Source organism: Canis lupus, chromosome 14, assembly GCF_003254725.2.
Source record: "Canis lupus dingo isolate Sandy chromosome 14, ASM325472v2, whole genome shotgun sequence".
Lineage (NCBI taxonomy): Eukaryota > Metazoa > Chordata > Mammalia > Carnivora > Canidae > Canis > Canis lupus.
In genome coordinates this window covers 20532409-20555913 of record NC_064256.1, presented here as the reverse complement: position 1 = coordinate 20555913, position 23505 = coordinate 20532409, and the positions used below count along the sequence as shown (strand labels likewise).

General features: G+C 41.3%; 1 protein-coding gene and 2 long non-coding RNA genes across 4 annotated transcripts in view; 1 reads left to right on the top strand and 2 right to left on the bottom strand.

Annotated features, from left to right (window-relative positions):
- The window catches only part of ASB4 (ankyrin repeat and SOCS box containing 4), a 66514-nt gene that overhangs the window by 20697 nt on the left and 22312 nt on the right, over window positions 1-23505 (bottom strand). The gene's annotated exons all lie outside the window — the stretch shown is intronic.
- LOC112650336 (uncharacterized) lies at window positions 15898-21966 on the bottom strand. Its single transcript, XR_003130106.3, has 3 exons — window positions 21901-21966; window positions 18935-19012; window positions 15898-16936 (listed from the first exon to the last, which is right to left on the bottom strand). It is a non-coding gene; the product is annotated as an uncharacterized LOC112650336 (long non-coding RNA).
- On the top strand, window positions 16039-21161 carry LOC112650328 (uncharacterized). Its single transcript, XR_003130105.3, has 3 exons — window positions 16039-16476; window positions 18838-18974; window positions 19897-21161. It is a non-coding gene; the product is annotated as an uncharacterized LOC112650328 (long non-coding RNA).

Here is a 23505-nt window from a genome sequence, read left to right as displayed (position 1 = left end):
TAAGGGAATATACATGATTTTCATAGACCTGTCTTTTTGAATAAATTTATACCATAGCATGCTCTGAGATTAACTTATTTTTATTAAATAATTTTTTGTTAAACAATAAGGCACATGTTTTAAAAAATCAGAAATTTAGAAAAACTTGATTGACAATTTCCTAGAACAGACACATTTACAAAGACACTTCTCTTAACTGTGTTTGTTTTCAGATCTTTTGGCAATTATTCCCATAAATCCAGCTAATGGATTTATCTATTTATTATTAAATTTAGATAGCATTCTTTACTTTCTGATAAAAAAAGCTAAGTTTTTGTTTATTTATACTTATCCTTCCTCCTTTCAATATTTGGTCTTTTCATCATGTTTTTTTTTTTTTAAATTTTTATTTATTTATGATAGTCAGAGAGAGAGAGAGAGGCAGAGACACAGGCAGAGGGAGAAGCAGGCTCCATGCACCGGGAGCCCGACGTGGGATTCGATCCCGGGTCTCCAGGATCACGCCCTGGGCCAAAGGCAGGCGCCAAACCGCTGCGCCACCCAGGGATCCCTTTTCATCATGTTTTAATTCTTCTGTTGGAATATTGAAACTTTACTGCACCTAATTTTCTATCCAGGAATTTGTTACCTTATCTCCACCACTTGCTTTATGAAATGAGGTTATCTCCAAGATATTTCCCTCTTCCACCTACACACCTCATTTCTGACAGCTACAATTTATACTGTCAAAGCTGTAAGGTTATTATATTCAGTTCTATAACCTCAATCTAGTCTTTGATGTTTTGTCCATGGTTACCTATAAAAGTTTTTCAACTAATAAACAGTATTTAGATGATTATGACTTAGAAGTTGAGGTCCTTTTGGCCTCTAAGTAGAAATGTAGAAATATGAGCCATATTGCAACGCAGTCAGTAAACTCTGATCATGGCTGGCTTTGCACAGAACCTCTCACCTAGAAGGGCCCTACATTTGGTTTAATGTTTTGTTGTCACTAACTTGAAATTCTTAGTAACTTTTAAAATAAAAGGCCTACATTTTCATTTTAGGTTAGACCCACCAAATTATGCAGTCTGTCCTTTCTCCAGCCCACACCGGAAAAATTGAGTCCTTGCAGCCAGTGCATGGTATGTTATGAATCTTCTGTGCAAGTGGTAAAGTTTTAATTGACTACCTGCTATGTTAGGAAAAAGGGCAAGTTAATAACTAAACTTAAAATTTCACCAGCCACCTGAGAGCATCCACCTCAGAGTGCACTGGGGTCTCAGAGCGGTGAGCTCGCTCACATGTTCAAGGAAATCAGCCTGACGGAATAGGTGGCCAGGGTGTATCCTTGTAGGACGGCAGGGAAAATAAGGTACTCATCCCCTTGTTTATCCTATCCTACCTACCATTTGCCCCTCACAATCTAATCTGGGGTTGTTAATCTTGTGTTTATTTCCACCAAAAAGAAAAAAAAAAGAAAAGAAAAAAGAAAGAAAGAAAACGATCCTTCTAAAACAATTTTGATCACTGCATTTGGTTTTTGTAATCACTGAACTATAATTATTTTATTTCTCTGTGCATATCTGTATGGAGTCCTTTAAACATCTGCCAAATTCAGAAGGTGGCCAAGCTTGGTTCCTAAAAGAAAGAACTTTCAGACTCTTCTTACCTCTTCTCCCTTTCCCATGCACCAGCTCTGCATGGGTTTGGAACTCATCATTAGTAAACTGGGTTAGAAGGGATTAAGTGTTGGGTGAGCAAACAGAGTATGCATCCCTTCCCTAACTGGATGCTTCCAGTCTGCAGTGGACTTGAACAAGGGGAAAGAAGAATTTAAGTCAAGTCTGAAAGATCCGCCCTGGATGTCCAACTTTTGAACTGAGAATGACTTTTGACACTTACAGTTACTGTATAACTTTTCTTACCTAAGAGTTACCAGGGAGATATGGACCCACCTGAGTTTTCTTCCCACAGTAGGGGAGAAGCTAGATTCTCTGAATAATTTAAAGAGACACAGGAAAACAAAAATGAAATTCTTTTATGAATAACATCCCATGTATTTTGCACCATCCACTTGATAGTCCTATATCTAGTAAATTTTTCGTTCAGGGCACCTTTTGGTATGCTTTGTAAGAACTCAAATACATGAGACTATTTTTTCATTGTGATCATACCTTAAAAATAACATTGAAAGAGTGTAGAATTCTTGGGTAATTTTCTCCACAATATTCCCTAAGTTCATTCTACTCTTTTTTAATATTAAACATTATGGAGACATGAAAAACCACCAGGTTTTTGTTCCTTTAAAAGCGATCTACTTTTGGGATCCCTAGGTGGCGCAGCGGTTTGGCGCCTGCCTTCGGCCTAGGGCGCGATCCTGGAGACCCGGGATCGAATCCCACATCGGGCTCCCAGTGCATGGAGCCTGCTTCTCCCTCTGCCTGTGTCTCTGCCTCTCTCTCTCTCTGTGACTATCATAAATAAATAAAAATTAAAAAAAATAAAAAGCAATCTACTTTCCTTTATTGACTCCTTTGTACACTTTTGCTATTTCTAATTGTTGACATTGAATATTTTTTTTTTATTTTTTTTTATTTTTTTATTTATTTATTTTTTTTATTGGTGTTCAATTTACTAACATACAGAATAACACCCAGTGCCCATCACCCATTCACTCCCACCCCCCACCCTCCTCCCCTTCTACCACCCCTAGTTCGTTTCCCAGAGTTAGCAGTCTTTATGTTCTGTCTCCCTTTCTGATATTTCCCACACATTTCTTCTCCCTTCCCTTATTTTCCCTTTCACTATTATTTATATTCCCCAAATGAATGAGAACATATAATGTTTGTCCTTCTCCAATTGACTTACTTCACTCAGCATAATACCCTCCAGTTCCATCCACGTTGAAGCAAATGGTGGGTATTTGTCATTTCTAATAGCTGAGTAATATTCCATTGTATACATAAACCACATCTTCTTTATCCATTCATCTTTCGTTGGACACCGAGGCTCCTTCCACAGTTTGGCTATCGTGGCCATTGCTGCTAGAAACATCGGGGTGCAGGTGTCCCGGCGTTTCATTGCATTTGTATCTTTGGGGTAAATCCCCAACAGTGCAATTGCTGGGTCGTAGGGCAGGTATATTTTTAACTGTTTAAGGAACCTCCACACAGTTTTCCAGAGTGGCTGCACCAGTTCACATTCCCACCAACAGTGTAAGAGGGTTCCCTTTTCTCCACATCCTCTCCAACATTTGTTGTTTCCTGCCTTGTTAATTTTTCCCATTCTCACTGGTGTGAGGTGGTATCTCATTGTGGTTTTGATTTGTATTTCCCTGATGGCAAGTGATGCAGAGCATTTTCTCATGTGCATGTTGGCCATGTCTATGTCTTCTTCTGTGAGATTTCTGTTCATGTCTTTTGCCCATTTCATGATTGGATTGTTTGTTTCTTTGGTGTTGAGTTTAATAAGTTCTTTATAGATCTTGGAAACTAGCCCTTTATCTGATATGTCATTTGCAAATATCTTCTCCCATTCTGTAGGTTGTCTTTGAGTTTTGTTGACTGTATCCTTTGCTGTGCAAAAGCTTCTTATCTTGATGAAGTCCCAATAGTTCATTTTTGCTTTTGTTTCTTTTGCCTTCGTGGATGTATCTTGCAAGAAGTTACTATGGCCGAGTTCAAAAAGGGTGTTGCCTGTGTTCTTCTCTAGGATTTTGATGGAATCTTGTCTCACATTTAGATCTTTCATCCATTTTGAGCTTATCTTTGTGTATGGTGAAAGAGAGTGGTCTAGTTTCATTCTTCTGCATGTGGATGTCCAATTTTCCCAGCACCATTTATTGAAGAGACTGTCTTTCTTCCAATGGATAGTCTTTCCTCCTTTATCGAATATTAGTTGCCCATAAAGTTCAGGGTCCACTTCTGGATTCTCTATTCTGTTCCACTGATCTATGTGTCTGTTTTTGTGCCAGTACCACACTGTCTTGATGACCACAGCTTTGTAGTACAACCTGAAATCTGGCATTGTGATGCCCCCAGATATGGTTTTCTTTTTTAAAATTCCCCTGGCTATTCGGGGTCTTTTCTGATTCCACACAAATCTTAAAATAATTTGTTCTAACTCTCTGAAGAAAGTCCATGGTATTTTGATAGGGATTGCATTAAACGTGTATATTGCCCTGGGTAACATTGACATTTTCACAATATTGATTCTGCCAATCCATGAGCATGGAATATTTTTCCATCTCTTTGTGTCTTCCTCAATTTCTTTCAGAAGTGTTCTATAGTTTTGAGGGTATAGATCCTTTACATCTTTGGTGAGGTTTATTCCTAGGTATCTTATGCTTTTGGGTGCAATTGTAAATGGGATTGACTCCTTAATTTCTCTTTCTTCAGTCTCATTGTTAGTGTATAGAAATGCCACTGACTTCTGGGCATTGATTTTGTATCCTGCCACGCTACCGAATTGCTGTATGAGTTCTAGCAATCTTGGGGTGGAGACTTTTGGGTTTTCTATGTAGAGTATCATGTCATCGGCGAAGAGGGAGAGTTTGACTTCTTCTTTGCCAATTTGAATGCCTTTAATGTCTTTTTGTTGTCTGATTGCTGAGGCTAGGACTTCCAGTACTATGTTGAATAGCAGTGGTGAGAGTGGACATCCCTGTCTTGTTCCTGATCTTAGGGGAAAGGCTCCCAGTGCTTCCCCATTGAGAATGATATTTGCTGTGGGCTTTTCATAGATGGCTTCCAAGATGTCAAGGAATGTTCCCTCTATCCCTACACTCTGAAGAGTTTTGATCAGGAATGGATGCTGTATTTTGTCAAATGCTTTCTCTGCATCCAATGAGAGGATCATATGGTTCTTGGTTTTTCTCTTGCTGATATGATGAATCACATTGATTGTTTTACGGGTGTTGAACCAGCCTTGTGTCCCAGGGATAAATCCTACTTGGTCATGGTGAATAATTTTCTTAATGTACTGTTGGATCCTATTGGCCAGTATCTTGTTGAGAATTTTTGCATCCATGTTCATCAGGGATATTGGTCTGTAATTCTCCTTTTTGGCGGGGTCTTTGTCTGGCTTTGGAATTAAGGTGATGCTGGCTTCATAGAACGAATTTGGAAGTACTCCATCTCTTTCTATCTTTCCAAACAGCTTTAGGAGAATAGGTATGATTTCTTCTTTAAACGTTTGATAAAATTCTCCTGGGAAGCCATCTGGCCCTGGACTCTTGTGTCTTGGGAGGTTTTTGATGACTGCTTCAATTTCCTCCCTGGTTATTGGCCTGTTCAGGTTTTCTATTTCTTCCTGTTCCAGTTTTGGTAGTTTGTGGCTTTCCAGGAATGCGTCCATTTCTTCTAGATTGCCTAATTTATTGGCGTATAGCTGTTCATAATAGGTTTTTAAAATCGTTTGTATTTCCTTGGTGTTGGTAGTGATCTCTCCTTTCTCATTCATGATTTTATTAATTTGAGTCTTCTCTCTCTTCTTTTTAATAAGGCTGGCTAATGGTTTATCTATCTTATTAATTCTTTCAAAGAACCAACTCCTGGTTCTGTTGATCTGTTCCACAGTTCTTCTGGTCTCGATTTCGTTGAGTTCTGCTCGAATCTTTATTAGCTCCCTTCTTCTCTTGGGTGTAGGATCTATTTGCTGTTTTTTCTCTAGCTCCTTTATGTGTAAGGTTAGCTTTTGTATTTGAGTTCTTTCCAGTTTTTGAATGGATGCTTGTATTGCGATGTATTTCCCCCTTAGGACTGCTTTTGCTGCATCCCAAAGATTTTGAACGGTTGTATCTTCATTCTCATTAGTTTCCATGAATCTTTTTAATTCTTCCTTAATTTCCTGGTTGACCCTTTTATCTTTTAGCAGGATGGTCCTTAACCTCCATGTGTTTGAGGTCCTTCCAAACTTCTTGTTGTGATTTAGTTCTAATTTCAAGGCATTATGGTCCGAGAATATGCAGGGGACAATCCCAATCTTTTGGTATCGGTTCAGACCCGATTTGTGACCCAATATGTGGTCTATTCTGGAGAAAGTTCCATGTGCGCTTGAGAAGAATGTGTATTCAGTTGAGTTTGGATGTAAAGTTCTGTAGATATCTGTGAAATCCATCTGGTCCAGTGTATCATTTAAAGCTCTCGTTTCTTTGGAGATGTTTTGCTTAGAAGACCTATCGAGTATAGAAAGAGCTAGATTGAAGTCACCAAGTATAAGTGTATTATTATCTAAGTAGTTCTTCACTTTGGTTAATAATCGATTTATATATTTGGCAGCTCCCACATTTGGAGCATATATATTGAAGATTGTTAAGTCCTCTTGTTGAATAGATCCTTTAAGTATGATATAGTGTCCCTCTTCATCTCTCACTACAGTCTTTGGGGTAAATTTTAGTTTATCTGATATAAGGATGGCTACCCCTGCTTTCTTTTGAGGACCATTCGAATGGTAAATGGTTCTCCAACCTTTTATTTTCAGGCTGTAGGTGTCCTTCTGTCTAAAATGAGTCTCTTGTAGACAGCAAATAGATGGGTCCTGCTTTTTTATCCAGTCTGAAACCCTGCGCCTTTTGATGGGGTCATTAAGCCCGTTCACATTCAGAGTTACTATTGAGAGATATGAGTTTAGTGTCATCATGATATCTATTCAGTCTTTGTTTTTGTGGACTGTTCCACTGAACTTCTTCTTAAAGGGGAATTTTAAGAGGCCCCCTTAAAATTTCTTGCAGAGCTGGTTTGGAGGTCACATATTCTTTTAGTTGCTGCCTGTCTTGGAAGCTCTTTATCTCTCCTTCCATTTTGAATGAGAGCCTTGCTGGATAAAGTATTCTTGGTTGCATGTTCTTTTCATTTAGGACCCTGAATATATCCTGCCAGCCCTTTCTGGCCTGCCAGGTCTCTGTGGAGAGGTCTGCTGTTACCCTAATACTCCTCCCCATAAAAGTCAGGGATTTCTTGTCTCTTGCTGCTTTAAGGATCTTCTCCTTATCTTTGGAATTTGCAAGCTTCACAATTAAATGTCGAGGTGTTGAACGGTTTTTATTGATTTTAGGGGGGGATCTCTCTATTTCCTGGATCTGAATGCCTGTTTCCCTTCCCAGATTAGGAAAGTTTTCAGCTAGAATTTGTTCAAATACATATTCTGGCCCTCTGTCCCTTTCGGCGCCCTCGGGAACCCCAATTAAACGTAGGTTTTTCTTCCTCAGGCTGTCGTTTATTTCCCTTAATCTATCTTCATGGTCTTTTAATTGTTTGTCTCTTTTTTCCTCAGTTTCCCTCTTTGCTGTCAACTTGTCTTCTAGGTCACTCACTCGTTCTTCCACCTCGTTAACCCTCGTCGTTAGGACTTCTAGTTTGGATTGCATCTCATTCAATTGGTTTTTAATTTCTGCCTGATTAGCTCTAAATTCTGCAGTCATGAAGTCTCTTGAGTCCTTTATACTTTTTTCTAGAGCCACCAGTAGCTGTATAATAGTGCTTCTGAATTGGCTTTCTGACATTGAATTGTAATCCAGATTTTGTAACTCTGTGGGAGAGAGGACTGTTTCTGATTCTTTCTTTTGAGGTGAGGTTTTCCTTCTAGTCATTTTGCTCAGTGCAGAGTGGCCAAAAGCAAGTTGTATTGGGAAAAAGAGAACAAGAGAGGAGAGAAAGAAGGAAAGAAAAGAGAAAGAGAAAAAAAAAGGGAAGAAAAAGAAAAAACGAAAAAAAAAAAAAAAAGAAAAAGAGAAAGAAAAAGGAAGGAGAAAAAAAGGGGGTGGGGGAAGGAAACAAATCAAAAAGCAAGACAAAACAAAAACAAAAACAAACAAACAAAAAAAGAATCACCGGGGAGTATCTTCTGATTATGTGTTCTTTAAGTCCCTTGGCTTCTCCTGGAAGTTGTCAGTCTAGCTGGTGTTCTGGGGGAGGGGCCTGTTGTGCTGATTTTCAGGTGTCAGCAGTTGGGGGAGCTGCTGTGCCCCTGCCTGGTGCAGGGCTCAGTGGGGGTTGTTTACCCCGTGAGGCCGCAGGAGGAACAGCCCCAGTGGCGGGGCAGCTCTGGAAACCTGGATTCAGCCCCCGCAGTAACTCCAGAGCTCTCCGTCTGCAGGGCCTGGAGGCTCCGGGGCGGGGCCGCTGATCTGCTCAGCTGGGGCAGGAGCGTCCTCGCTGTCCTGGGCCCTCCCGGCCTCTGCCTGTCCCGGGGGAGGCGGGATCCTGGGCTGTGTCCCGGCGCCCTGTGCTCCGGGGCCTGCGCTGTTGGATTCGCGCTCCCGCCCCGCAGCCACCTCCGCGGAGCTGCCGCCCAAGCCCCTCCGAGCTGCTCCTGGAACCGCGCAGCCCCCTCTGCACGGAGCCTCTTCCTCTGCCCGAGCCCGGCCGAGCTGCTCCCGGGGCCGCGCAGCCCCCTCCGCGGAGCCGCCGCCCGAGCCCCTCCGAGCTGCTCCTGGAACCGCGCAGCCCCCTCCGCACGGAGCCTCTTCTTCTGCCCGAGCCCCTCCGAGCTGCTCCCGCCCCGCAGCCCCCTCCGCGGAGCCGCCGCCCGAGCCCCTTCAGCTGCTCCGGGTCCCGCCGGGTCCCGCCGTGCGCGCTGCAGCCCTTAGGGAGCTCGGCGCACTCTCCTGGGTGCGCAGTTGCTGTTACTGTCCCCGGGAGCCCGAGGGCATCCCCGCCCTCCTGGGTCCTGCTCCACCTCCCCGCGAGCCCCTTTCCCCCGGGAAGGTCGGTGCAGCTCCTGCTCCTCCGGGACGGGGCTCTCCTGTCCTGGGGACACTCGCCCCGGCCTCAGCCCGGCTCCTCGCGGGGCCCCTCCCCCTTGGAGGCCTTTGTTCCTTTATTTCTTTTTCCCCGTCTTCCTACCTTGATAGAAGCGCGAACTCTTCTCACTGTAGCATTCCAGCTGGTCTCTCTTTAAATCTCAGGCCGAATTCATAGATTTTCAGGATAATTTGAAGGTTTTCTAGGTAGTTTGGTGGAGACAGGTGATTTGGGGACCCTGCTCTTCCGCCATCTTGCTCCTCCCGACATTGAATATTTTATTTAAGATATATGTAGGCTTAATTTTTTCATTAATTTTGCCAGGAACCAAACACCCATTTCATCTCTGTGTGAATAAGTGTTTTTTATACAAGAATTTTGTTCTTCTACCCTGATTTTAAATATTGGCCATATGGAAAAGAGGAAACAATTCTTTATTATTGAAAGCTCTAAACATTTTCTTTTTGCTTTAAATTTTCATCACCTCCTAATTATCAATTTGATAAGAAACTCACTCTCCCAATTTTTTTTAAACCCCACTCCTCAAATGCATAAGTGAAAACATGGTAAATTATTCATGACTTTCTTTTTAACATCACATTAAAAAATATACTTTTCTTAGAAAAAGTATTAAGACAGGGTGAAACGCAGTTAGTCTCTGGTTAGAGTGGCCTGCAATACATATGAGGACATTGGGAGACATGGAGAACATATTATCCTCAGTTATAATATCAAGGGTTTGTGAAAGAATTTGGTTTAACTTATTAACTTCAGGTATAGATTTAGACTCATCTACTGGTTTTGCCTGACATGTGTCAACCTCTGCAGCTTGAAGTTCACCTGCCTCAATTTCACCATGCTAGGGCTTGATTAGGCTTTTGTGCAAGTAAAAGACAGTACATTTGTTGCGTGTTCCTTTACGAAAATATTAATAATGTCTGCTATTTTTCAAGTACTCACTAAGAGTTTTACATATATTGTCTCACTTGTTATTAACAGCAAGCATTCTTTAGAAACATCTATTATTCAAAGGTTAGATTTCTTTTTTCATATTCAGGCTTTTCATTTTCTGCGTGTTTTGGGATTGTTTCTCAAGTCTGCTTCTTTGTCAAGGATGCAATTTTGTGCAGTGTCAAGTTTGTTATTAACTGTCACCAACGCGTATTTTCAGTTGGCTGCTTTGTTCTAGTTTCAATTTTGCCCTTTCAATCTACAATCTATGGCAAATATATTTTCCTGTATCTTTCCTAGTCTTGTCTTAAATGAAATCTTAAATGAAATACCATTTCCTGTATAGCCCCTTGTTTCTGATACTCACATTCTCCAGGGTCTGGAGTTGAGAACTACCTTTTTCTAGATCAACAATGGTCTTCTGAACCATTACTCTCTCACCCTTGTGTACAACCCCTCATCCATTAAGGTTTATATCACCCAGTGAGGTGACGTTTTATCCCTTCTTATCTATGATTTCACAAACACCCAGTCACTCTGCCATTTGCAATGAGGACATAAGTATCTGGCCCAGTCTTTCTTTCTCTCTGTCCTGATGTCATCCTACAATATCTTTGCAGATGCCCCATCCAATACGGTCACACTCACGAGTCCTAAATCTCCTGGAGCACATTGTATTATAATTACTGAATATCTTACTGGTTCTTCTTGCAGCAGCTTCCCTCTTGAAGGTTTATGCAACTCTGCCCTGTTGAAATCAGTTCGAATTACTGATTCTAGTTGCTCAGTTGCATCTCTATTCTTCCCCTAGCTAGGTTATTCAACTTTTCCTGGACTGCCCATTTATTTTCAATTTTCCTTAGGCTAGGATTTCATTAGGATAGACAAATTATGCTGTTATAATTATGCTACTCACATCTCAGTGGCTTGATGCGATAAAAGTGTATTTCTAGTCTTAAAACTACATTGTAGTTCCAGAACCTATGTCCTCTATTAGCCCTCTATTGGAAGCCCCCTTGGTCTTGTGGCTTCACCATTTTTGCCTGAGGTTTCCTCACTGTCACAATACCATGAGGAGAAGTAGACTTTAAAAGTCCTACATGGGCATTTGATCACCTGGAAGTAACTCATTTCTTCTGTTGATATGTTATTAGGCAGAAGGTGCCTATGATCCTGCTGAACCACAAACAGACTAGACTAGGAAGTGTGGACTTCCGTGAACCTGGATGGGGAGAGAACTGGATACTGATGAACCCTCGTTGTTCTTACCACCGCTGAATTAAGTTTCTGGGTTACAGTAAACTAAACAAAAATGCTGACCAATTCAATACTCACCTTTACTTTATCTTGTTCATTTTAGAGAAGAGGGGTCTCAACTCAATGCAAGACAAATACCTCCATCTTTGCAAGTGATCATAGGTGCAGCAGTGGAATGTTGCTCCACGAATCGTATCTCTTTACTATATATCCAACACCTCCCTTTCCATCAACTCTTTGTCATCATCTTACAAACCTACTCAAGCTTCTCCCAGTCCTTTTCTCCCTTGTAAATACCCTCTGATTTATTTTGATCTGTTTTAGATAAACTTATTGAAAGTGAAGTCTCTGCTTTCTGTACCATTTCCTCACCATCCATGATCCCCTCAGCCCATCATAGCCCACTTTCCATTCCCACCACTCCAATGGAGCTGCTCTGACAAAGTCACCAGCAGCTTTCAATTGGTCAATCCCATCTACCACTTTCAGTCTTCATCTTACTACACTTCCCTGCTATACCCAATAGTGTTGACAACTCACTTCTGGAAATTCTATTTTTTAAACTGTCCTGGAATGCTTTCTTCTCCCTCTCTAGATATTCCTTCATGATTTTTACATGATTCTTCTTCTTCTCAATCCCCAGTTATTAAGTAAACACTGGGTATCATCATTTTCTCCCTGCACTTCTTACTGTGCATGGCTTCCTTGAACAGTCCTAACTACTCTTTTCATTTGATCTCTGAACAGATGACTCTCAAAATTATATGAGCAATCATATAGGTAGGTACACATTCTTCTCAACACTCTCTGGCAAATTTACAAAAATTGATTCTATACTAACTAGGCCAAAAACTCATCTGCACAAATGCCAAAGAACAGGCATCATTGCAGATCACTTTGTTGACCATAACACAATTAGAAGTTAGTAACAAAAAAAATGAGTTTAATCTGAAATATATTTACAAATTAAAGGCACATTTATAAATAACCCATGGGTCAAAGAAGAAATTGTATCAAATAAAATATCATTAAAATAAATTAAAGATATCATATTAAAATAAATTAATGGTGTCATATCATAAAATAAATTCACTATCATTATAGTGAATAGACTACGTACCCCCAAAAAAGGAGAGGGATAACCCAATTCAAAATGGGCAAAGTGTCACTGCAAAGAAGATATATAAATGGTCAATAATCACATAAAAAGATGCTCTGTGTCATTAACGATCAAGGAAGTACAAATCAAAACCACACTTGGATACTATCTTATATCCACTAGGATGACTACGATAAAAATACAGATAATAACAAGTGTTAGCAGGGATATGGAGAAATACACCCACCAAAGCAGATCATCATGGAATTTCAGAACACCAAAAAGACAGGATATGATAGGTCATAAATAAAAGATGGAAAAAATAGGCTGCCTGGGTGGCTCAGCGGTTTACTGCTGCCTTCAGCCCAGGGCCTGATCCTGGAGACCCAGGATCGAGTCCCACGTCAGACTCCCTGCATGGAGCCTGCTTCTCCCTCTGCCTGTGTCTCTGCCTCCCTCTTTCTCTCTGTGTGTCTCTCATGAATAAATAAATAAAATCTAAAAAACAAAAAAAAGAAAAAGAAAAGATCCTCAAAAACAGATACTATATCTATTTGTCTTTGTGCCCTCATGAGTGGTACATTCATTCATTCAGTCAACAAATATTTGTTGAGCTCCTGTTCTATACCCGCTACTGTTCAGGGCTCTGGGAATAACCTAGTAAAGAAGATAGGCAATGTCCCTAGCTTCGTGGAATTCATATGTGAGAGAAGAAGACAGACAAGAAAGTTAATTCATATATAAAGTTACAGGTAGGGATGTGTTATGCAGAAAAATAGAGCCGAGTGAAGTCTTGGAGGATGATGAGGGGAGAAAAGGAACTATTTTCCGTAAAGGCACCAAGGATGTGACATTGGTGCACCACAGAAGGAAACCATATGAAGAGCACGAGGGAAGGCTTTCCTGGCGAAGGAGACAGCAAGGGTACAGGTTCGGAGGTAGGCACGAAGAAGCTGGATGTGTTCCAAAAATGCAGAGAATGCGAGTATCCAAAGAGGTGAGCAAAAGAGGGAGTCAGTAGGAAATGCTGCTGGTGATGTCAGCAGGGGCCAGATGAGCAGGGACCAGATGATGTCAGGCTCAGCGGGTCACAGAAAAGACTTTAGACCATAGGCTACATGTGAGGAATGAATGTGAGGGAGAGAAATGGTCTGATTTACTTTTTGTGAAAATCGCTCGGGCTGGCTGGGTGGAGGTTGGACAGTAAAGAAGGAAAGCACAAAAGCAGGGGCATTATTGAAAGTCTGCTATCATAGACCAAGAAGAAAGAAATAAGGCAGCCTGGGTAGGGTAGCCCCAGCAGAGAAGGTTTAAAGTGGTTGGACTGGAGATAAAAAAGGTGTGAGGTGTGAGGTATGAGGGAAAGGGAGGAAGAAACAGAGGTGCCTTCTAGGCTTTGGGCTTGAGCTATGGGAAGAATAGAACTGTCATCTGTTAAGATGGAGGCAGGGGCAGGAAACAGTTCCAGTCTGGACATGGTAGGTCCAAGATATTCAAAATCTAGCAGAGATGGGTTATAAGTCGGTGGATAGATGAGCTGGAGCTTGGAGGAGAGTGAGGGTGAGGCTGGGAGACACAAACCCCAGAGTGAACCCCATTCAATGGTATCCGAAGTCAAGGGACGAGATCAGATCACCAAAGTGAGTTTAGAGACGAATTGTATGTCTTCGCCTGAGCCCTGGGGCCCAGCAATGTTTAAAAATGGAAAAGAACCTCCACACAGTTTTCCAGAGTGGCTGCACCAGTTCACATTCCCACCAACAGTGCAAGAGGGTTCCCTTTTCTCCGCATCCTCTCCAACATTTGTGGTTTCCTGCCTTGTTAATTGTCCCCATTCTCACTGGTGTGAGGTGGTATCTCATTGTGGTTTGGATTTGTATTTCCCTGATGGCAAGTGATGCAGAGCATTTTCTCATGTGCATGTTGGCCATGTCTATGTCTTCCTCTGTGAGATTTCTGTTCATGTCTTTTGCCCATTTCATGATTGGATTGTTTGTTTCTTTGGTGTTGAGTTTCATAAGTTCTTTATAGATCTTGGAAACTAGCCCTTTATCTGATACGTCATTTGCAAATATCTTCTCCCATTCTGTAGGTTGTCTTTTAGTTTTGTTGACTGTATCCTTTGCTGTGCAAAAGCTTCTTATCTTGATGAAGTCCCAATAGTTCATTTTTGCTTTTGTTTCTTTTGTCTTCGTGGATGTATCTTGCAAGAAGTTACTGTGGCCGAGTTCTAAAAGGGTGTTGCCTGTGTTCTCCTCTAGGATTTTGATGGAATCTTGTCTCACATTTAGATCTTTCATCCATTTTGAGCTTATCTTTGTGTATGGTGAAAGAGAGTGGTCTAGTTTCATTCTTCTGCATGTGGATGTCCAATTTTCCCAGCACCATTTATTGAAGAGACTGTCTTTCTTCCAATGGATAGTCTTTCCTCCTTTATCGAATATTAGTTGGCCATAAAGTTGAGGGTTCACTTCTGGGTTCTCTATTCTGTTCCATTGATCTATGTGTCTGTTTTTGTGCCAGTACCACACTGTCTTGATGACCACGGCTTTGTAGTACAACCTGAAATCTGGCATTGTGCTGCCCCCAGATATGGTTTTGTTTTTTAAAATTCCCCTGGCTATTCGGGGTCTTTTCTGATTCCACACAAATCTTAAAATAATTTGTTCCAACTCTCTGAAGAAAGTCCATGGTATTTTGATAGGGATTGCATTAAACGTGTATATTGCCCTGGGTAACATTGACATTTTCACAATATTAATTCTGCCAATCCATGAGCATGGAATATTTTTCCATCTCTTTGTGTCTTCCTCAATTTCTTTCAGAAGTGTTCTATAGTTTACGACCCAGCAATTGCACTGCTGGGGATTTACTCCAAAGATGCAGATGCAATGAAACGCCGGGACACCTGCACCCCGATGTTTCTAGCAGCAATGGCCACAATAGCCAAACTGTGGAAGGAGCTTTGGTGTCCATCGAAAGACGAATGGATAAAGAAGATGTGGTCTATGTATACAATGGAATATTACTCAGCCATTAGAAATGACAAATACCCACCATTTGCTTCAACGTGGATGGACCTGGAGGGTATTATGCTGAGTGAAGTAAGTCAATCGGAGAAGGACAAACATTATATGTTCTCATTCATGTGGGGAATATAAATAATAGTGAAAGGGAATATAAGGGAAGGGAGAAGAAATGTGTGGGAAATAGCAGAAAGGGAGACAGAACATAAAGACTCCTAACTCTGGGAAACGAACTAGGGGTGGTGGAAGGGGAGGAGGGCGGGGGTGGGGGTGAATGGGTGACAGGCACTGAGGGGGGCACTTGACGGGATGAGCACTGGGTGTTATTCTGTTTGTTGGCAAATTGAACACCAATAAAAAATAAATTTATTATTTAAAAAAATGGAAAAGAGACGCAAATTGAGGAAATGAGACTGAAGAAAGGCAGTGAGGAAAGAGGATAAACGGCTTGGCTCTATAAATGCTGATTAAACCGAGCTGTTTTTCACATAGTCTCTTCTCATAAGTTTCTTCTTTAACAGCTACCTGTATTTTTTAAAAACATATTGAAAACAGGAAGCAAATATCACAAACTATTTCCTTCTGTCTACTGAAGTGAATCTTTTTCATATCAAAGCTTATCTGCCAACTCCTCAGAATATTGCTTCTCATCTCTGGGGATGCAGACTTTTCCTTTTAGAGCCCATGTTTATTTATTCTTATGTTTATTTTTAATTTACTCAACCTTAAGGAAAAAAGATATCTTTCTAGATGTGGACAATGCAGATGCAGGCACTGAGCTTAGTCACCTTATAGTTATTTTATTTTTTATCTTTTTAATTCAAAAAAAAAACCACACTGATGAAAATTTAGCAAAGTAACCATAGATAAGAATGAATAACTCAGACCTCAGGAAATGTACTATTATCATACTATTTGGCACTAATCTTGTTGGGCTCATGAAGTCAGACGGTATCTTATGATTGGGAATGGTGTTTTTGCGAGGGAAATGAATGCTACTATTGTCATTTGACTGAAAAAGGAGCTAATCCTCAGGAAGTCTGTTGGGCTCTTGTGTTTTTTAAAGGCCAGAAATTTGGAGAGAGGGAATAATGATTTCTTCCTCTACCCGGGGACAAAACTCTTGTTTGTTCTGGACTCAGAACAATATAGGCCTAGGCCAGCCTCAGGGGTGGCTGCTTGGAGGCAGGAGTGGAATGAGACAGGAAGATGATGAGGAATGCATAGAGTGGTACTCCTCTCCTGAGGTAGAATTTGGGGGGCAGGGGGCAGAAGGCAGCTAGTGGCGCATTCATTAGGTTAGCTAAAACCAACTGCAGGAGGAGAAATTTGTCACGCAACAATGGGCCTTCCCTTTCAAGTGGTGACCGTGTAGCGAAGCAGTAGAGATGAAGCCCATCTCAGGGGCCAGCATGAACAGGTAAGTCACTGCTGAGGATTCATATCAGGAAAAGGGGTTTGGGGGAAAGGCTACTTGCTAATACAATGTGTAGACAATTAGAAGTATTCTACCCAGGGGGACATATGTGGTCTGTGTCCAAGCTGGGGAAACCAGACGTTTGACTACACAGAGCTTGAGAACAGGCCCTGCATCTGAGGGAAGAGGGACATTACTCCCCTCCACCCCCAGCTCCCTTTGCATTTCTGCCTTTATGTCAGCCCCTTATCTATTAATGTTTCACTGCAGGCCGTGTCCCCCTTCAAACTTTGCATGGAATTAAGCAGAGAACTCCAAAATTTGTGTCTGTTTCTCACAGAAAGGCAGTTACAGAATTATCCTCTCCTGAGTTGTCAGGGTAACACTCCTTCCCTGTGGGCCAGCATATTTTTCTTAGAGTCCCAGTTGGACTTCTTTTTTACCATCTTCATACTCGAGAGCTCTGTAAGACAGGTAGTGACTAATCAGCTGAGAATACAAGATCTTCTCTAATTCCTGACATGAAGCATGCTGTGAGTTGTATTCTCAATGGATTTAGACTGATAAATTAAGGGGAGGGAGAATTTGTGCGCCCTAAATCTAGACACCAAATGTGTGAGTCAATCTCTTTCTTTAACTCTTGGGGGGCGGGGGGGGGCCATCTGTCTTGTTTAATTTAAGAGGGTATAGCATGTGGCATCTCATCAAAAATGCACATCCCAATCCATTCCCCTTGATGATATAATTAATAGAACTTGCATGCATTCTTTGGCTTATACTTTGTTCATATATTTAGTTCACATCGTGTTGCTGAAGGATTTTTGGAGGTAAATCTTAATGCATTTTTGTAGGTATTTAACAATGAGTAGGGAAAGGTATATCAGCTCTGGTCTGCGTTAGCCCAGAAGAACCCAGCTGTGGCAAAGTCATCATGTTGCTGAGATCGTAGTTCAAGTATCAGTCAGGAAGTGCAGGCTGAGGACAGAATATAATGGTTCAAGGAGGGGCTGAGAGATCTGGATACAAGAGGTGCAAGGAGCTGGAGTCAGGGTAGCATTGAACAGCAGTCATGAAGGCTGAAAAGTTAGAAAGTGAAAATAATGGAGCAATAGCAAAGGCCGGGATGTGATAATGTGAGTGGATGGCTGACCTGGAGTGAGAGGCAGGGGCAGGGTGTGGGATCTGAGGTGACCCCCGAGCTATAAGGGTGAGTTTGGGTCGGGAATTTAACATTGAAATCCATCCTCAGTGATGGAATGAGGGAAGTGAACCCAAACCAGGAGACAGATGATTAGGAGATCAGTAGGAAATGACTAGTATTATAGTAGATGACAACGCTTATAATAGACAGAAGGTGTCTATTACTGCTGCAGTAACAAATTACCACAGATTTAGTGGCCTAAAACAACACAGATCTATTATTTATGGTTCTGTAGTTCAGAAGTTCAACATAGGTCTCCCTGGGTGTGATGGTCAATTTTGTCTGGCAACCTGGTTGGGCCATCATGCCCAGACATTTGGTCAAAAATTATTCTGGATGTTTCTGTGAAGGCATTTTTTTGGGTGAGATTAGCATATGAATGAGTGGACTTTGAGTAAGCGGATAATGTGTACACCTCAATGGATTAATTGAAGGCCTGAATAAAACAAAGACTGATTTCCCTTGAACCAGAAGGAACTTTGCCAGCAGAATGTACTTCTTCCCAGGTCTCCAGCTTGTCAGTCCACCCACAGTTTTTTGGACTCTTATCTCCACAATCTCATGAACAAATTTGCTAAAAAATCGATCAGTATCTTCCCCTTGCACCCTGTTGATTCAGTTTCTTTGGAAAACTCTAACACACTGGGCCAAGATCAGGTATCAGCAAGACCATGTTCCTTCTGGAGTCTCTAGAAGAATCTGTTTCCTAGCATTTCTCAACTTCTAGAGGCCATCCACATTCCTCGGCTTGTGGCCTTCTTCCTTCATCTTCAAAATCAGCAATGGAGGATGCAGTGCCTTTCAGAGATCAGAACCTTCCTTCCATAGTCACATTTCCTCTGATCACAGCCCAAAAAAAAAAAAAAAAAAGGCTCTCCAATCCAATTTTAAGGAGATGGGCCAAATTGGATAATCGAAGATCATCTTCTCATCTCAAGGCCCTTAATCCAACCACATTTGCAAAATCTCTTCTGCTAAAAAGGTAGCATATTCATAGATTCCAGGGATTAGGATGTGGACATTGCTGGAGGGTCATTATTCACCTACTACCATGAGATAGAGTTTACCCTCAGATCAGACACTGGAGGGAAGACTGATGTACTCAGGGTTGAGTTCAGTTCTTGCTTCTACTCAAAACCCCCTATTTCACTCTTCTATTCCAGCATTTCCCAAAGTCTACTGTGTGGAATATTAATACTGTAAGCTACATCAAAAATAAAGACTATAAATTTGTAGATCTATGAACCTTTATATACGTACAATTCACATTTACCATATGAAGATTCCAGGAAATCCTCAGGTGAGTCTCTGTCTATTTTAACATGTGTTTGTCCAAACCTGTTTGACCAAGGAACAATTTTTTTGTAATACCCATTAACAGTCCCAGAATCAACACTTAATATAATGGACTTTGGGAAATGCACTTCTTGACAATACAAAGGTAAGAGAAGGGGAAAGAATCACGCACGAAAATCCACAAAACTTGTTTGAGTTCCCTAGAATTGGCTTGGATTATGATCAGCATCCCCATTTAGTAAACAAAGGCTGAGATTCCAAGAGATTATCACCTAGATAGCAAATGGGGGGAAGGGTGCTATCAGGATTTGAACCCAAGAAATCTGACTCCAGTACTTATGTTCATAAGCAGTATACTTGAATGCATCTTTTCATCTCCACCTGTATTCGAGCCCCTTGGATAGAATACCACCGCCAGTCACGTATGGTCTTATCAGCTATGGTGGGGAAGGACCCAGTGTTGCAGAACATAACAACTTAAACCCTGTCATCAGGGGCTGTGCACAAGGCACAGTTCTAGAAGAAGCTGAGCGAGTGGCAGGTGTACCTGTCCAGTCTACAGAGCAGACAGATTCACAGAATAAGGCAACAGTGCAGTCCCCAGACTTACAGTCCTGGTAAGGATTCTAAGTAGCGAAGGGAGGGCAGCACCACCTAGTGGAGAAAGCAAGTACTCTGCTCTGAGGTGGTTCTGTCTTTAAAACCTGGTGTTACCATTAACCAATTTTTCTAAAGCTTAGCGTTTCAAATCTGTATATGGGATAGTAGTAGTAACTGCATAGAATAACTGTGAGGATTGTGGCACTAGAAATGCCATAGCTGTTTATTATTATTATTATTATTATTATTATTATTATTATTATTTAAATCCAGGCCGACTTTTCCTTGGGGTTCTTATTCAACCTTTTCCTCTTGCCACCACCCAGGTTAATTCAACTTCGCTTGCAAGAAGTGAACTTACTTCCTGCCTTTACCACTCGGTTCTTTGGATGGTGTGGCCCTCTTAATTGAAGAATGTTTCCGAGGGCTGCTGGGACTTCTAAGGCTACAAGTGAATGAAAGCAAAACATCCTCCAGGGGCTTCCCCAGAAGTATTGGGTCCTCCGTGGCTCTCAGTGGGAGCTGGCTAATACCTCTTCTGACTACCCAAGAGATGTTTTATCTCAGAAAAGAAAGGGATCTACTCTGTTCTGATTAACTTTCCAATTAGTAGAAACTTCGGGAAGCAAGCATGTGCTTGATTCTTAGCTTCCAGTTCTAATGCTTTTACCATTTTTTATATTGGTGTGCTTTCTTGGTTAGCCTAATAGAAAATTGAGCCAAGAGCCTTGGATTCCTGTTTGATGTAATGATTTTACCTCCAAATCTGGGCCCTTGAGTCTCATTCTAAAATTGTTTAGATTATCTTCCATTAGTTATTCCTTTTGGAGATTACAAAGAAGACACTTGCATTTCTGTTTATAAACCTGGTATCTTTTACTAAATGGTGTTTAAAATGTTCAGGGGATAATATGATCCAGGCTCCTCTGAGTAAGAAACAAATTAGAGACATGCTGATAGGAAAAAAAATAAAGTAGTGCAGGCCCCTGAAAACTTTGTCTTTCTAGTTATAGAGCAAAGATAACACAGCCAGACTGAAAACTCACAACACAAGTCACATATGGCCTTTGGTAAGATAATTTAAAGCAGAGAGACCTCTAATACTGACAGTGGGCAAGACGCTGGAATGAACACTTTCCTTCTGAAGAAGCACTTGGGAGTCATCTGGAGAAGCAGTAAGCACCCTGAATCTAAGAAAACAGCTCTGGCATAGTCATATAGGTGAAACAAAACAATGAGCATTTGGAGGAAAAAAAATTGCTAACAACTAAGTTTAGTGACAGGGATATTTAACTTGCACCAAGTTGTTTCTATTTATTTTAAACCTTGCTGTATCACATTGTCAGAGGCAGAAATTAGAAATTGATCAGTGTTGCTTTTAATTAAAGAGTTTAATTTTAAGGAAAATGAATTAATGGATTTTTAATATATCTTTTTCAATCACTTATCTACACCTTTGCTGGAGCAAATCCAGAAAAGCCAAATAAAGTCATAGACCTAGAAGAAAAAAGAAGCAACTTCTGTGTGGAGGGTCTGCTTTGTAAACCCAACCTTCCATGTACCAGGGAAAAGCAAAGTAGAGATAAACAATTGCCGGGTGCGGGGGGGGGGGGGGGGGGGGGGAGTGCAGCTCATTTTAGCAGAAGCATTGACAGTTCTTCACATCTTTTAATTAAACACACTTCTAATATAACCAGCTGTCTTCTCATATTTTTTTTTTCAAGAAAAGCCTTTAAAAACAGCTAATGGTAGTGATTTTTTTTTAAGCTGATGGAATTCTAATACAGCATGTAAACTTCTCTTTTATATAGGCAAAGTCACCTTAGGACAAAGTTTTCTCCTAATTTTTTAATTAGTCAAATGTCCCTGAAAGATAAGCTGTATACAGTTTTCAGCAAGGGATAGTGGGGGCCTCATGGACCCAAACCAGACAGAACAGGGCCTCCTCGAATCCTACCAATTGTGTGAACCGGGGCCTTGGTTAACCTCTCTGGGTTTCCGATTCCTCATCTACAAAAGGAAGGGAATAATATGCACCTCACATGGTTGTTGCAAGGATTAAATGAGACATTTTATTTTAAAGTACCTGACATCCCACATCGTAGCTGCTTAATATATGTTCTTTTCCTTTCCATTTCCGTCTTCATATGCATATATACCAGCAACATCAATTTCCTTTATATGTAAAGCTGATGCTGTTAACTTTATTAGGCTAGATTTTCCATTAAGCATTTATCCTTATTCATTAGTTAGGAGGACTGACGCACAAAGATATTAAATTATTTACTCAAGTTTAATGAATGAAATTGAAAACCTTTTCCCCCGCTTACCATGAATGTGCCCTTTTCAGTATGCAGAGCTTTGTTGCATTTATTCAGAAGCTATCGCTAAGTGCTTCGTTTGGAACACAGGATTAATGAGCCTGGAGACATGGCGTTGGTCACCATGGCAACCCAACTAGCTTTGCCCTGTTCGAGCTCAAAGAAAGGATGCAGGATGCTTAACTCTGGCCTGCAGTATATAGCTGGGTGTTCTTTTTCTTATGTCTGGCTCCCCATTGCTGCTTCCAATTACTCCCTAATTCTCTTGAAAAAAATAAATAAAAATGAAAAGAACATCCTAGCTTCTTTTGGGCTCTGCTTTTTCATCTATACCACCTGCCTTCCTTCCTGAATACGTTTATCTCCCCATCAGTTTCTGAAGATTTTGGCTGACTGACTCACATTATCCCTTGCCACACAAATTCTGGGTGACTTGAACAACCGCATGGATGACTGCCCAGTGCCCCAGTCTTTCGACGTCCGGATCTCATTCTCTCCAATAACTTTCTCCTCTTCGCTGACCCGGTGACTCCCACCTACACTCATACCTGGACTGAGTCATTATTTCCAACTGGTCAGTCTCCAGAAATCACAAATTCCTGCATTAGATGTTCTGACCATAGCTGCTTATCTTTGTATCTTGGTTTTGTTAGAACCCCTGTCTGCGTTCTCTTTGTCCAGTAGATATTCCTTACTTTACTCCTCTCTCGACCCAGCTTTCTTCTGTATTGCATCATTTCAATTACCCTCCTGCCAAAACCTTCACCCCCCTCCAATTCTTCCAAGCACCCACCTGGTGCTATGAAGGAGCCCAATTATGTGCTGTCTCAGTGCTTGCACCCAAGCGGTAGAGAGCTGTCTAGCAAAGATCCCAGGCCAGGCGATGTGCCAACTGTACCAGACTGGTGCCACCATAAAATCCAACAGAACACTCATCCGAATCCCCGAGACTGGTCAGCCACCCAATGATTCTCTTTGCTTAATTTATTCCCTCACTCTCCATCATGATTATTTCAGAACTTTTCCACCTCCTGGATTCTTTAACTCCTTCCTCTCTCTCACCCCTCTCTCAGATATGCTCACCTACTGTTTTACACAGAAAATGTCTTACAGGTGGAAACTTCATAAAGCCTTCCACCCCTCTCAACTCCCATCTTCCCACTTTTTGCCTCCAGCTATACTGGAATGCGACCAACCTCTCTAGAGTCAATCCCTCTATCTGGATCTAGATCTCATTTCCCAAACTTCTCAGAATCCTCATGCCCTAAATTACCCCTTCTCTCTCCTCTGTCTTCGATGTCTGCCCCTCATTGGATTTTGCCATAAGTTTTTTAAATGCTCAGGTTTCCGTCACCTAAAAGAAGACAATTCTCAACCCCATTGCCCTTATGCTTTGCCTTGTTGCTTCCTCTCCACAAACACTCTTCTTCAGAGGGTTTGTTTGCCCTCAGAAACAACTTTTTTTAGTTATCAATTCCCTCTGCTTTGATTGTTGCATCCATGACTCAACTATAGTCTCCAAAGCCCTTCCGTGTCATTTTTTTAAAGATTTTTTAAAAAATTTATTTATGAGAGAGAGAAAGAGAAAGAAAGAGAGAGAGAGAGAGGCAGAGA